Source organism: Canis lupus, chromosome 15 (assembly GCF_048164855.1).
Source record: "Canis lupus baileyi chromosome 15, mCanLup2.hap1, whole genome shotgun sequence".
In the NCBI taxonomy this organism is placed as follows: domain Eukaryota; kingdom Metazoa; phylum Chordata; class Mammalia; order Carnivora; family Canidae; genus Canis; species Canis lupus.
In genome coordinates, this window is record NC_132852.1 from 13233351 (window position 1) to 13248578 (window position 15228).

General features: G+C 41.0%; 1 long non-coding RNA gene across 1 annotated transcript in view; it reads right to left on the reverse strand.

Annotated features, from left to right (window-relative positions):
- Positions 1 to 15228, reverse strand: part of LOC140604627 (uncharacterized) — a 73209-nt gene that overhangs the window by 56801 nt on the left and 1180 nt on the right. The gene's annotated exons all lie outside the window — the stretch shown is intronic.

Below are 15228 nucleotides of genomic sequence, written 5' to 3' on the forward strand. Positions count from 1 at the left end.
CCATATTGATAACGCATAAAACTATGTGCCCAGTACGGTCATATAATAGTGTATTGATAATTACAGATCACAACAAAATATGGTTTTTTTTTAAAAAGTTTTTATGCATTTATTCATGAGAGACACAGAAAGAGAGGCAGAGACATAGGCAGAGGGAGAAGCAGATTCCCTGCAGGGAACCCAATGCAGAACTTGATCCCAGGACCACCCAGGAACACACCTGAGCTGAAGGCAGACACTTTACCACTGAGCCATCCAGGTGTCCCCAAAATATGTTTATCTGTATAATATGTATCCATTATGAAGATAAGCAAAATTAATAAAGTAAGATCAGGCCATTGTTCACTTCTCTTCCAATTTATGTTTCTTCTTTTACGAAATCCTTTTTAAGATAACTTTCCCATCATGAGATATTATTTCCATAAAGAAGCAAAGATTATGTGTTTATTTTCTACTCCAGTTTCAGTTCTCCACATTAAATTCTGCCTTTAAGAAGAGCTATAGGTGATAATTTTAGGGTTAATCTGTTACTGCATGATTAAATATAAAAGGAAACAATTCAAAAGTCACAAGAATGAAAACTAACAGAATGCACAAGGGGTCAATAAGGATGTGTATTTTTCTTTCCACTGTGATCTATTACTATTCAGAACAATTGATTAGACAGGTTCATTATTGTTTTGCAACCACATATAAACCATTATTATCCACATTTACTCCCTAAGGTGTTCTCATGGACAGTTTTTCAATGATTTGTCATTTCAAGGAGCAGCAAGCTTACAATTCACTCTGCTTAATTTTCCTATCCTTTAAAGAGGATTACTAACTTCTGCAAATTAAAGGCCATTGGAACAGCAACAGCCTTCCTGGAAATATTGTATCAGAGTCACAAATGTTTATCATCCCAAACTATATCCTTAAAACAGTGATTTAACTCTATCCTGCATAGATTACTAAAGAGAGAACTATCATTCTAGAACTGAAATCTTTTGCAACTTTAGCCTCAAACCATCATTTTAAAGTATGTGCTGATGGTTGCAGTAATTTTGTTTAGAGAAATAGATAGAGGAATTGTGACATGTCCTATTTGGGGCAATTTTATTTTAAATCTGTACAACACGTAAAATACAGAAAGATGAATAATCTTGCTATGGAAGAAGACCTAGAGATTTGTCGAGTTTAATTTTTTCACATTGTAAAATAGCTAACTTTTCTCAAAAATCAACTCAAGCAACAAAAAGATGTCACCTTTCTGAAATTTTCATTAGGGTCATGTTGAGTTTTTTAAAGAGGTAATTAATTCCCTTTCATTAAGCTCAAGTTTCTTTCTTTTTTTTTTTTTTTAAGATTTTATTTATTTATTTATTTATGAGAGAGACAAAGAGAGAGAGAGGCAGAGACACAAGCAGGCTCCATGCAGGGAGCCCAACGTGGGACTTGATCCCAGATCTCCAGGATCACGCCCAGGGCTGAAGGCAGTGCTAAACTGCTGAGCCCCCTGGGCTACCCCAAGCTCAAGTTTCTATTTCTTTCTGCATATGATTTTACATAGGTGTATAAAAGGTAAACTAACTGGGGCACCTGGGTGCTCAGTTGGTGGAGCATCTGGCACTTTATCTCAGGGTTGTGAATTCAAGCCTCACATTGGGCATGAAATGAAATAAAATAAAAGGCAAACTGACTTATAAGCAAAACTGATCCTACTTCTATTTCTGTTAAAGAGGAAGTATGTGTCATTATTAAGTGTTTGGGGTCTGGAATCAGGCTTACTAATATAAGTGGCTCTTCCACTTACATTGGATAAATTGGTTACTATTCAATTTACTCATCTTTTATAAAGACTTGTATATAGGGGATCCCTAGGTGGCTCAGCGGTTTAGCGCCTGCCTTTGGCCCAGGGTGTGATCCTGGAGACCCGGGATCGAGTCCCGCATCAGGCTCCCTGCATGGAGCCTGCTTCTCCCTCTCTCTCTCTCTCTCTCTCTGTGTCTCATGAATAAATAAGTAAAATCTTAAAAAAAAAAAAAAAAAAAGAACTTAAAAAAAACAAAAAAAGACTTGTATATACTATTGGAAGGAGTCCTTTGCTTTTGGAACCCACCCCTTTCCTGACTCAGGTCCTCTTGAGCTCTGAGGCAGGTCCCTCCTGCTCTTGTCCCCCACCAGTCCCTCTCCATCTGTGGTAAGACACCACTGGAGGAGACTGCGGTAGAGCAGTAGTGAATTAAGAGGGCAGAGGTAACCAGACCAGCACCCTAAGATCAACCCCATCCCTGGCCCCAGCTATGTGGTCCACCCTAGAGCCTCACCACCACCACCATGAAGTGCTCCCTGCCACGAGGTGCCTCAGAGGGCCCTGCCCTGGGCAGTCCCTGTAAGCTTATGCCAAGGTGGGTGATGTGTCTCAAGGCTCTACTGAGAATGCCCCCTAGGACTCCCCTCCAGGGGAGGGGCCCCTGTACCCACATCCAGGCAGTATCTGGGGAGGCTGGGTCTTCCTCCCGAGTAGTTCTAGCCCAACCCTTCATGGCTGAGGGAGGGCTGTGAGGCCCAAAGGAGGGAAGTCACCAAAAATAATAATAATAGTAATAATAATAATAATAATAATAGGAAATAATAGTAACTAGTTTTGAAGTTGCCATGAGGATTATATGAGTTAATGCACGTTGCGTGTTGAGCACAGTGTCTGAACATGTGCAGTCACATCGAGTTATGAGGAGGAGTCAGAGGAGAAAGAGGACCAAGTAGACTAGCAATAATTATAGTAAAGATAACATAAAAAGATTTATTCTAAATGTTTTCCCCACTATCTGTAATAAGGACTTTAAATTTGTAATGTAAGGGAAAACAACATCACGTCCTTCATATATTAATAGCACTTCGTTAAAAGTCACATCCTTCAGAGAAGGAAGTGGTGTTGGCAGAGTAGAAATAACGATATGCATTAAAACTTAAAGGCTTTTAATGTGAGCAATACTTCTGAAAACTATCTTAGAAATAGTGTGGGATGCTAACCTTTAAATGCATAGCTTCCAAATGAAGCTCTTAATTTTTTTACCTCAGTTTCATTGAGAAATAACTGACGTATACTACTGTGTGACTTTAAGGTATACAGCACGGTTTGATTTGATTTGCGTATATTATGAAATGATTATCACAAGGAGTTTACCCAATATCTGTCTTCTCATATAGATACAATAGAAATTTTTGAAAAGAAAAAAAAGACTTTTTCCCCCCTCACATTGAGAACTCTTAGGAATTACTCTCTTAACTTTCCTATATATCCCATAGCAGTGTTAGCTATAGTCATCATGTTGCACATTCCATCCCTAGTACTTACTTATCTTATAAGTTTGTACCTTCTGACCCTGTCCTCCAAGGGTGGGCACATAAATATTCACAATTCTTATATCTTTTTGATATCATTTGTTAGACGTTATATAATGACCTTCTTTGTTCCTTTTTACCATTTTTAGTTTAAAGTCTATTTTGCCTGATGTAAGAATGGTTTCCCCAGCTTTTTTTTTTTTTTTTTTTTTTTGGTTACCATTTCCTTGAAATATCTTTTCCATTTCTTCATGGTCAGTCTATATGTCTTTAAGGCTAAAGTATCTTGTAGATAGCATATTATTAGATCTTATTTTTTTAATCTATTGAGCTATTCAGTCTCTTAATTATAGAATTTAATCCATTTATGGTTAAAGTAATTATTGATAGGTAAAAACTTACTATGCTCTTTTGTTCATTGTTTTCTGGTTGTTAATAGATTCGCTGTTCCCTATTTCTTCTCCTGCTTTGACTTTTTAATTCTTTTGGGATTTTTTGTTTGTTCGTTTGTTTTTTTGTTTCTGTTTATTTGTTTTTTGTAATATAAATACAAGATTTTCCTTTCTGGTTACCATGATGCTTACATAAAATATCTTGAACTTGTAATACCATACTTTAACTGATAACAACTTTACTTCAACAGAATTTGTAAATTGCACAATTTTACTTCTACCGCTCACATTTTAGATTATTTTACAATTCATTTGTGTTTTATATCATGTAACAAATAACAGATTATAATTATAATTATTTTATTATTTCTTTTTTTAAAACTTTCAAACCAGAGTAGTAAGTGATTTATGCATCACTGTTACCATATTGCACAATCCATTTATAAGCTATATATTATCAATACCTGGGATATCTACACTACCTTTTTGTGGTTTAATGATGTTAATTAAAACATTCTCTTACTTCCATTCAAAGTAAAATTCTCTTTAGCATTTTTTGTAAGGTAGGTCTGGTGATAAGGAACCCCTCAGCTTTTGTTTGTTTGGGAAAGTCTTTATCACTCCCTTGTTTCTGAAGGACAGCTTTGCCGGGTATACGATTCTTGGCTCACAGTTACTTTCTTACAATCCTTTGAATATATTATCCTATTCTCTCCTGGACTGAAAAGTTTCTGCTTAGAAATCCACCGGTAGCCTTATGGGGGTTTCCTTGTATATAACTTGTCTATTTCTCTTGCAGCTCTTAAAATTCTTTTTTGTCTTTGTCCTTTGACAGTTTAATTAGAATATGTCTCAATGTAGCCCTATTTGGTTTCAACCTATTTGGGGTCATTTGGGCCTCATGGATCTGAATGTCCATTTCTCTTCCCTGGGTTCAAGAAATTCTCAGCCATTATTGCTTTAAATATGCTTTCTATCCCTTTCTCTTCTTCCTCTGGAATTCCTATCATGTGAATATTATTCCTTTTCATTGTGTCCCATAATTCACAGGCTTTCTTCACTCTTTGTCATTCTTCTCTATTCTTGCTCCTCTGATTGGGTAATTTCTAATGTCCTATCCTCCAGGTCACTGATCCTTCGGCATGGTTGAGTCTACCTTTAAAACTCTCTGTTGAATTTTTCAGCTCAGTAATTATATTTTTCAACTTTAAGATTCTTGTGTGTGTGTGTGTGTGTGTGTGTTGGATGGTTGCTTGTTGAACTTCTCATTTTGTTTATGCATTATTTTCCTAATTTCATTCAATAATCTTCTGTGTTTTCTTGTAATTCATTAAATTTCCTTGAGAGGATTATTCTGAATTCCTTGTCTGACAGTTCCTAGAGCTCCATTTCTTTAGGGTCAATTAATTGAGCTCTATTAGCACCCTTTGGTGGTATCATATTTACCCGATCTTTCATAATACTTGATTGTTTACATTGGTTATCTGTGCACATGAGTAATAGCACTTGTCTTCCAGACTTTATAACTTTGCTTTGATAGAAACAGTCCTTCGCCAGTCATCTTAGTTTTGGATTCTAGCTGTGTTGGTTGATAAGCTGTGTCTTGGGCTGGTAGGGCCTGCTATTATGGCCTGTTTTGGAGCAAGCAACTGTTTGAGTTCTGACGATGGGGATATGACTGTGTGCCACTGGCTGAGAACAGTTAAACAGGACTGCTGGCTTGGTTCCCTATCCCAATGAAGATGAAAAATGAGCTCCATGGTTTCCTGGATTCTCTGGTTGGGCTTATTAGATGGGCTTAGCCTCACCCTCTTGCTTCCATGTTCTAGAATTCACTTGGTGATGTCTTTTTCTTGAATCGTTGTTAGTTGTTCTTCTTGTGAGGGAGACTGAAGTCAGGAGCAACCTGTGTTGCCATCTTGGTGATGTTTTTCCCCTAGCATTTAATTTTTTAAAAAAATATTTTTTAAAATATATTTTTAAATTAAATATATATATTTAAATTTCTATTAAAAGCTATACATGTTGAGCCAGTTCCTATACCATCTCACCCAAAGTATCTTTAATTTCCTGTAATAAATAGAACTAATACATATTTAAAGTTTCATTCAAAATCTATACAAGTTTGGTCTCATACATATGCTATTAAACAATATAGTCAGCAAAAATTTGTACCCAATAATCCAACTACAGAAGAGAATTGAAAATTCTATTTGAATTTACAACTTATTGATTTTACTGCTCTTAGAAAGAATGATTCAAGATCTAATTTTGAAGTGTCACTGAATTTTCAGCTGGAATATCTTCAAACAGATATCCTCACCCTCTTAATTTTGTGGATTTTGGTTTCTTCCTGAAATGGAAATGTGTCACTTTTGAAAATAATTCAACTATAGTTATTTGCAACAACCTCTCTTTAATAGGCTTATGATAAAAACTGAAATATCTATTAGCTTTATGCAAAACATTGAGCCCAGGGCAATACTTCTCAAACTTCCCTGCAAGTAGGAATACTCTGGAAAGCCTTGTTAAAAATGCTAGCTTATTGGTTGTGTCCTTGGAGATTCTGATTCCATAGGGCTGAGGTAAGAGCCAGGAATGTATATGTTATTAAGAACTCCCAGGTGATTCTGATACAGGTGATCTAAAGGTCGCAGTTAGAACCCTGTTGATCTAGGACTACCACAGATTTTGTCATCTTGTTTATTATCAAGCTAATCTTTACATTTTAATATAGAATCTCTTTGTTATCAAAACCTTTATAGTAAAAGTTGATTTCTAATAAGTTTGAAAATAAATATGACTCGTACCATGGCCTGATTTAAATGTAATTTCCAAGTAACACTATAAACTCTTGAGGCAAGTTTCCAGTACTCACTCATCAGTGTAAATAGACCAAAGGTGATGGCAGAACTCCATTAAACCAGGATCATTAAACCAAGACTCTAACCTACGAAACTCACACACACACTCTCTCTTCCTTCCAGCATCCTTGTGGTTTCTCTTCAGTTTAAGCTGTTCTCCCTTCTTTCTCCCCAACTCAGATTCTCTCTCTCTGCCAATTTCCTCCCTTTTGATAGACTATTAGCTCATAATCTTCTCATGGCCTACTTTTTTTTTTTTTTTTTCCTCCTAGATATCTTATCCAAGGATAAAAGAGGGGAAGGACATCCTGGCCTTTCATAGATTTTTGTGGATTAAAACTGGTGGATTTGGAGGCAAGGGCTAGGAAAATAGTGTTAAGTAAACAGAGAGAAATTTGGATGGTTCCAATGGCCAGCCCAGAACCTTCTCCTAGTCTGCTTAAAAAACACCTGGCTTCTTAGATTTTTTCCCTAAACCAAACAAAACTCAGAACTATATCTTCCTCAGAGAGATGAAAACTCAGATCATATGGCCTGTCAGAACTTGCTTATTCCAATCTGAGTCCTTTAGCCATTTCATGGCCTTAATCTACAATTCTCCTCTTTTAGGGATTTATCATTCTATACAGCAAATCGGGGTTTGCTGTCTTAATGTAATGTAAGCCATACACACCAAGTCTCAGCCAGGAGAATACCTAAAATGTAGAAATACCTTTTTGTGCCCCATTTGAGAAGACTTGTACTGGGAGTAGTATATTTCGTGTGTCATCTTTAAAACAAACATCCAAACAGATAAACAATTCCACAACCCATGAAGATGATTGCTTAGCCTTCCAGACACAAACTCATGTGAGTTTGATCTAATTTACTTGTGAAATATGGGTTTATGAATGATCCAGTTTCAGTCTCTTAGAGAAATCAGTTCTGAGTCAAACACAGACTTAGAATGAAGAAATAAAGAAGACACAAAATATCAAAAACCTGTGTGTATTTAAATTTTCTGAAGTCTTAAGGAAGCTATGTGTCTCACTATCTCCATTTCAAGTGGGTACAATGGTCTATGATATGCCTTGCTATTTTGAGAAAATAGTGTCTGAACATGAACTGCATCATAGATGTGTGTGTTGAGAGTAGCAGTGGCATCGATGATGTGAAGAGCTTTTCCTTCCCAACATTTTCAGACAGAGATGGGACTTCTAAAATCAGTCACACACACACACACACACACACACACACACGCACAGAGGCAAAATGTGAGTCTCACCTCTCTGCTTACCTGTCTTTAGCTGATATTTCACAGACAGAAGTTTTGTGAGCCTGAACCCTAAATGATCTGTTAATGATTTGGGATTTTAAACAGTTCCCTCTGAAAGGTGGTTCTTGTAATCAAGTTTGACATGAAAATAGTACTGTCATTAAATTCAAGGAAATGCCATAGTTTAATGCTTAATCACATTACATTTAAGATAATTTGTACGTCATGAAGCTATATTTTGGAAACATGAATGCAAACTTTACTACTGAGCAGACCATAGATCTACCTAGACTTTTAGCCTCTGAGCACTTTGGTATTGAATTGTAGTTTCAGGAAGTTGGTGTAGAAAAAAAATGCCCATTTATTAATTATATTTAAAGGCTTTGGAGAATACATACATGTAATTAAAATGCCAATGATGACAAATAATAGTGCCATGATTAATTTCTTGCAGAGCCAGTATCTTTCTTTCAAGGAAAAAATTCTTGCCCCTTCACCTAGCTGATGAATTCCCAGGAGTATTCCTAGACTCCAACTTGAAGCATTTTAATGTGTTTTTTTTTTTTTTTTTAATGCAGTTCCGATTGTTTGTCTTACACATTTTTGTGTGTAGATGTTGTCTGGGTGATGGAAGGTAGGGATTAAACTGGGTTTCTTACAGGGTCAATTTACAGGGTCAATTCAAAAGGACTGAGCAGATAAATTTACATTTTCAAGCTAAATCATTAAAATTATGGTGAGTAATACATCTTATAAAGATATTAACATACACCTAATAGGTCACCCACACCCACGGCAGAGTTTTAGTACTTCTCAGTAATTCCATTTACTTGACATAAATGGTTTTGTCTGATTGCTCTAACCTATCATGATACCTTGAGCAAAACAACTGATGTCATTCAATAAGGAGTTAGGATCCATTAAAGAGAAGCCCATTATAACATTTTATACAATCTACAATGCAAATGAGAACACTGTTTAAACATAAAAATGGGAAAGAAAATCTGAAGGAGGCTGAGTATTTCCTAAATCAAAAAAAAAAAAAAAAAGCTAGTCTTGACTCCTAAGATTTAAAAAATATCCTGCAAAATATCAACCCAAAATTGTGGAATACCTCTTTGTCTTCCCAATCTAAGGATTCTAACTTCTCATAATGCACAGAAAGATCTTCCAGCAAGAACCCCCCTCCACATACAGCATTGTGTTAAACTTCCTCCAATTGTTCAGCTAATTCTTATGCTTCTCCAATTTTACTGGATATGATGTTTTTATTGGGGTTCAGGGAAGCATGGCTAATGACATCAGCAAGCTTTGTGATTTCTCGCTGCCAGTTTTCTACACAACTTACACTTTTGTCACTCAAACGGCACCAAATTGCTCCAACAATTAATCTTAAAGCGCAGGAGCAGGGGGACTTTTAAATGGACCCCTTCTTGGGATTTTGTGTTAAAAACAGAAAAGTTCCCATGAGTGAAGGGGGTAAGTGAGCTTCTCCAGCCTCTGCTCTCCCCCAGGTCTCACTCTTCTGTGCCACCCCCTCCCCAAAGGAATGAATTACATTTCTCTTCTTGTCCTTTAAATGAATAGCATAGTTTGGGTGAAATTATCGGGCAATTGCATGCCTTTTATGCAGATAATGCTATTTGATGAAAGCGGTGTTTTGATCTGCTAAGGATAATACAGATCCAGGGTTGGATTCATTGGTGAGAGTAAAGCTGTCTTCTGTGATAACTTCATCTCAGCATGAGGTCAGTCGGCGAAAACTAGGATGGAGGATTAAAAAATGACACAGTCGGAGCAGTATTCAGTTCCCTGCTGTGCTCCTGGCTGCACACTATAGCTTATGTTTCTGATCTGTTATGGTATTGTCTGCCTTTCTCTCTCCGAGCAGAAAGAGATTGCTTAAAACTTTTCTTTTTTCAGCTAGAGGGATTAGTTCTGTGCAGCTTTTTTAATTAAAGAAACTGTATCTTTTTCAAGGCAATTGAAAGCTGCAAGGGAAGGACCATCAACATCCATAACTCAGTACTATTATCTGTAAAAAGTGGGAGCTCTAAATTTGATATTCAAACACAGGAAAAGGGAGCTCTAGAATTCTGGTTGTGTTCTTAACCTTCCTTGATGCCTTCGATCCCCAAATGAGGAACAGCAAACACATTATTTGGGCTAAGTCCCCAATATGCTCCCATAAGTCGTAACTTCCCTCCGCTTTGCGTTTTGAGCGTGGCCGAGCTTGCTTAATTAAATCTTGATGATGAGAGCGAAGTGCCCTTGAAAATTGTGTGAGAGGAAATAGGTTGGACTATATATCTTTTTCTTTACCCAGAGATCATTTTTAAACATTTCCATTCTCCTGAAAGTGATAACAGTAGAAAACGTCTGCTTAATATGGGCAATTTGCATTTAAACAGTGCAAAGTACGACGTTATGGTACTTTATCACCACGCACCTCCGCATTTGTGATAAGCGGTCATCATCTTTATTAATCTGAGGGGGGCATGGATTGGATCTAGCCAAAGTGATGATGCATTTGTCAGGACGTATCCATTTGAGTTGAATTTATAGCTCAATTTAACCCAGGTTAATGTCGAAAATCCTCAAATGTTTCAAATAAGGCCCATATGGTTATCACTTTACAAAGCATACAGGCTCTGCGCTTCGGTTGCTATATACACATCTCCAACTAAATTCCATGCCACATCAATTAGAAACAGTCCTCCTGAGCAGACAGGAACAAACAGAGATTGTTTCCCCAATACCAGCTGAACCCTTGTCTTGCAGAAATGAAAAGCAGTCATCTTAGGCTCTCCACTTCTTACCATTAAAAGTCCAAAGGAATTCGGTAAACAATAAGGGTGTCAGGGTATCATATTTAATAGAAAATACTCTGGGTATCTGCATTTGATAGGTGCCTACTACCAATTTTTCCAAATTTCCGTATACACAGTTCACTGAAAAAGAGGAGAACAAAATCTGATATCTTGGCTTTTCCCCATTATTCTTGTCTTTACTTCAGACTATGTGTCTGAGAAGTCAACCAAGTTCAGAGGTGAATCGATGTGGCTTAATATCATAACTAGAATTTTTAAACTATGTGCCATTAAAAAACCGGATGACCAGAAAGTGGAGAAGTGTACTTAATATTTTTGAAGTTAATCTTATGTATGACCTATCCTTTTTTTAAAAGAAAATCAGAATGAATAGGGTGAAAATATTTTATTCATGCATTCACTCATTCATTCAACAACCACTTAATGAACATCTTCTGTATGGCAGCCCTTTGTGCTGCTAAACCCCGTGGTTTTAAGGAGCTATTGGAAAAGGCCCATATAATAAAGCAGTGGCAGTATTTATTACATGCAGAAAATACTGTGGAAACTCTTCCAAGGGAGGGAAGTAACATTAATAGGCACTTTAAAAATAGGTGTTTCAGAAGCTGGGAGTACTGGACATCCCAGACTCAGGAGTGGGCAAAGGGAAGAGAGAGCAGGACACTTCTGGGAAATGAAAAGGTGCTTTGTGGGACTACAAATAAATTCAGTCACTCGATGCCTAGAGTTTTAATCTATATCTACAAGTTAACTTATAGACTGGATCCTGAAATATCTATAGGACATCATATTATTAACAAAATTGTCTTCCGTCATCAATTAAACCTTGCCAGCAGCTAGTGTCTACCTTAAATACACTAGATATTGTATATGTTGTATTCCTTAAATATGGTGTATATATGCTGCTTATTAAAAAGCTGTCCATAGAAAATGTGACAGAGCTTAAAGGGCACTTTCATGCTATTAATGACTGAGGTTTCATCTTTCAGCATGGAATAATGTGGCACATTTTAAACACATATGTGGAATTAGACCAAAATTGAAAGTGCCACATGAGAAAGGATGCTCCTGTGTTCAAAATCCTTCAAGGAACTGGGTTTTTTCTATGTGATGGAAGCAAAACCAAGGCAGCACTTGGGTTGGGCTCTGCAAATACCTTTTCACGGAGCGAGGGTGGGAGCCACGTGTAGGCTCTGTGTATCCAGTGGAACACAAACCCGCGTACTGGAAAAGCATGGGCCCGTTTAAAGGTTCATTTGTCCGATCACCAGTTCACTGGGTAGCCCCGAAATGGATTTGCATGGAGAGGCCTTTCTTGCTTTAATTAAGGTAATGAAAGCATATTTTCCACCACCAATAGTCAATTTTATGACTTGATCAGTGATCAAAATAGAAGATTTGTTTTACAGTGTCTCTCAACCTAACAGCAAACATCTGATAACAACTTTAGAGCTACTTGAGAGACTTCGGTGTAGAAGTTAGGTTCTAGTGCTGTAAATTGCTCCAGATTAGTCGTTTGCAAAGTGATTTAACACTCCAAGTGCCTAGGACTCTGGCTGGGCTCTTCCTTCCCCAGACTGCCAGCTTCAGCCTCTGTGTTAAGCTGCTCATCACTTATTGTCCTCAGTTGAGACATAACATCCTTTTGGAAGTAATATAGATTATTGGCTTTCCTGATCTCTTCGAAGGGTCAGCGGGAAGTCCTAAATGTCTAAACTGTGGCTCCCTGAGTCATTTCCCCCCTTCCTTAGCAGCGATGTGAGCCCTACAGTCAGGCCGTTCTTGCCTCGGTTTGCTAGAGCAGATGTAGTAACACCAAAGGATGCCCACGCGTGGAGCGGTGCCCAGGAACCTCCTGGGAGAGCCTCCTACCTGCCTGCCCGGTGCTCCCCTTCTGCACGCCTCAAAGCCCCGCATGTCAAGGGAGGAAGTGGCTGCCGAGACCGGCTGCGCCCCACGGGAGGGAGCCAGGAACAGCTGCCACCCAGCCTCCACGGCTCCAGGCTGGACCTGTAGGACGGGAGGCGAAAACTGACAGCCCCCAAAGCATCAGCCCCCAGGGGAGGCTCACGTGATACCGACTCAAAGGGATCGGCACCACCTTCAAGTGAGGAGCGACCCTCCCCTGAAGTGGGGAGTTGATGGAGCCCCAGAACAGGGGCTGGTGGCCCAGCCTCAGCAGCAGGGCCAGAGCCTGTCCCTTCCCCACCCGATCTCAGTCCTGAGGGCACAGCCTTTCCTTCCTAATCCCAAAGTGGTTCGGTCTCTGATCTGCCTCCCCAGCAGGCCGTAGGGGTTTGCAAGGGCCGCAGGCGTGCATTTCCAGGTGTGGGGGTAGGGGCTGCAAGGGGAGCTCGGCAACGATTTTTTTTTTCCGGAGAGCTGCGTATCACTGTGACAAGGGGGCCCCACGGGAGGTCGATGTCGCCAGCTCGGCCCCATTATCCTGTGCACGACCGACCAGCTGCCTTAACGCGGCAAAGTCACCAGCCGCGCCGGCAGAGTTTGCTGTGAGCAGCCAGAGGTTTGCAAAGCAGACAGCCACGTCTTGCATTTCTTCTCCCGCTCAGAGTTTTTATTGCAGCCGAGGGCACGGCGTGATCTCCCCACCGTCCCCGCCCTCCCCTGACGACTGCTCAGCGAGGCAAAAAGCCTGATGGTCACGTAGCAAGCCGCCTCTCTGCTTTCCAAGGATGCATTCGGAAGAGAAAGCGTTGGTATAGTTGGGCACTGTACAACATCAGCTTTCCCCAACCACCTCGAATGATGGAACTTCTTTGTTAGTGAGAAAAAAACAAACAAAAAAAAACAACCCACCACCCACGAAGCCTCAAACTTAACACACGTAAACTGCCTGGATTTCGGGCTTAGCCTTCCACTCGCAGACAGTGGTTGAGGACACCCCGTGGTGTGGCACAGAGTGCAGGGGCCTGGGTGAACGAGTTCTAGAGTTATTTTGTCTATGTTGCAAACAAATAGTGTGAACGTTCAGCATCACATACTGGAAAACTTTGAATATCATGTAACGGGGAGCTGGGCTAGAGACAAGCTTCAAGATTTATTACCATTTCTAAATTTTATGAGTTCTATTGTTTCCTATGCTCATTACCAGCTTTAGCTATAATGAGGGCTGAAAAGAGAAAAGAGCTGAAAAGAAGAAACATGCCACTCCCCCCCCCATACACACACACACACACACACACACACACACACACCTCCTGCCTGTTCTACCGGCAATTGACTTCCTCTGTTCTGGCCTCTTTAGGACGTGTCTTATCTCTTGTGTGTGTGTGTGTGTGTGTGTGTGTGTCTATTCCTAGATAGTAAGGTACAAAAGAGCAAGGGGGAGTGTTACATGGACACTTAAAGTTTTGAACACTTAAGATGTTTTTGTGGGAACTGGGCTACAAAGGTGATTTATGCAACACGCTTCGGGTTTCCTTATGATCAGATCATCAGGGATGCAAATTTTCAGCAGCTGGTGTGACTGTCATGTAATATCTGCAGTACAGCTTCACAATTCAAAAGTTTTCTTAAGAAAATGAGGATGGCTAGACTGAGAGGGGAATAAGCATTCGTTTGCCCCCGCTGCCCTTTTATATTTTCAAGTGTGAAACATGCAAAACAGGAAAGAGCCTGAGCCACCCCAGGGCGACTCCAGATTCCTGCGGAGTAGGTGTGCTTGCGGTGCTTCGCGTCACTGGCAACCCCGGGAGTGGGGTCACCGCGGTCACGCATTACCGTTGGTTTCCTAACCAGTGGGTGCGTCTGGTCATTTAACAACTTGGGGAACTCGGTGCGACTGGGCGCGCTAATTCAAGTTCAGGGACTCTCCTGGTCAATCCTGCCCAAAACTTTGGAGAAACTCTACGAGGAAGCCTCAGGCTGTCCTAGGAGGCACTGCTCTTGTTTTCCGAGGGCTTCGTCTGTCTCTTGTTCTGCGCGGAGTTACAAACACAGGTGTCTGTCCTTCCAGCCCGGGTCCCTCCCCGTTAGGGGCTGGTCACCTGCTCTGAAGGTGAAAGTGGAGGATGCAGGGAGCAGGCTGGGAGCTCGCGTTCCTCGGCCAGGCTGCCTGGGTCAAGGGTGCCGGCGGCCGGGAAGGCCTGGGGTACTAATTCAGGGCTGCTCCCGGCAGGGGGAGGCTAGGGCGCCGGGAGGGGAGCCCGGGGGGTGGTGCTAGGGCTCCAGGAGGGGAGCCCGGGGGGTGGTGCTAGGGCTCCAGGAGGGGAGCCGGGGGGTGGGGGGCTAGGGCGCGGGGAGGGGACCCCGGGGTGGGGGCTAGGGCTCCGGGAGGGCAGCCCGGGGTGGGGGCTAGGGCTCCGGGAGGGCATCCCAGCGCGCCCCGGGCGCCGCGAGCGCGCTCGCCCCAGCCCCGCTGCGGTGGGTGCGGAGCAGGTTCCAGGGGGCGAAGGTCCGGGAGCGGCTGCGCCACGGTGGCGGAGCGGGTGTCCAGAACGCCCCGCTGCCGGAGCTGCCGGAGCTGCCTCTGCCCCGGGCGGGCTTCTCGGAGGCCGGGGAGCCCGGCGCTGGGGAGTCGGGAGCGAGGGTTGCAGGGA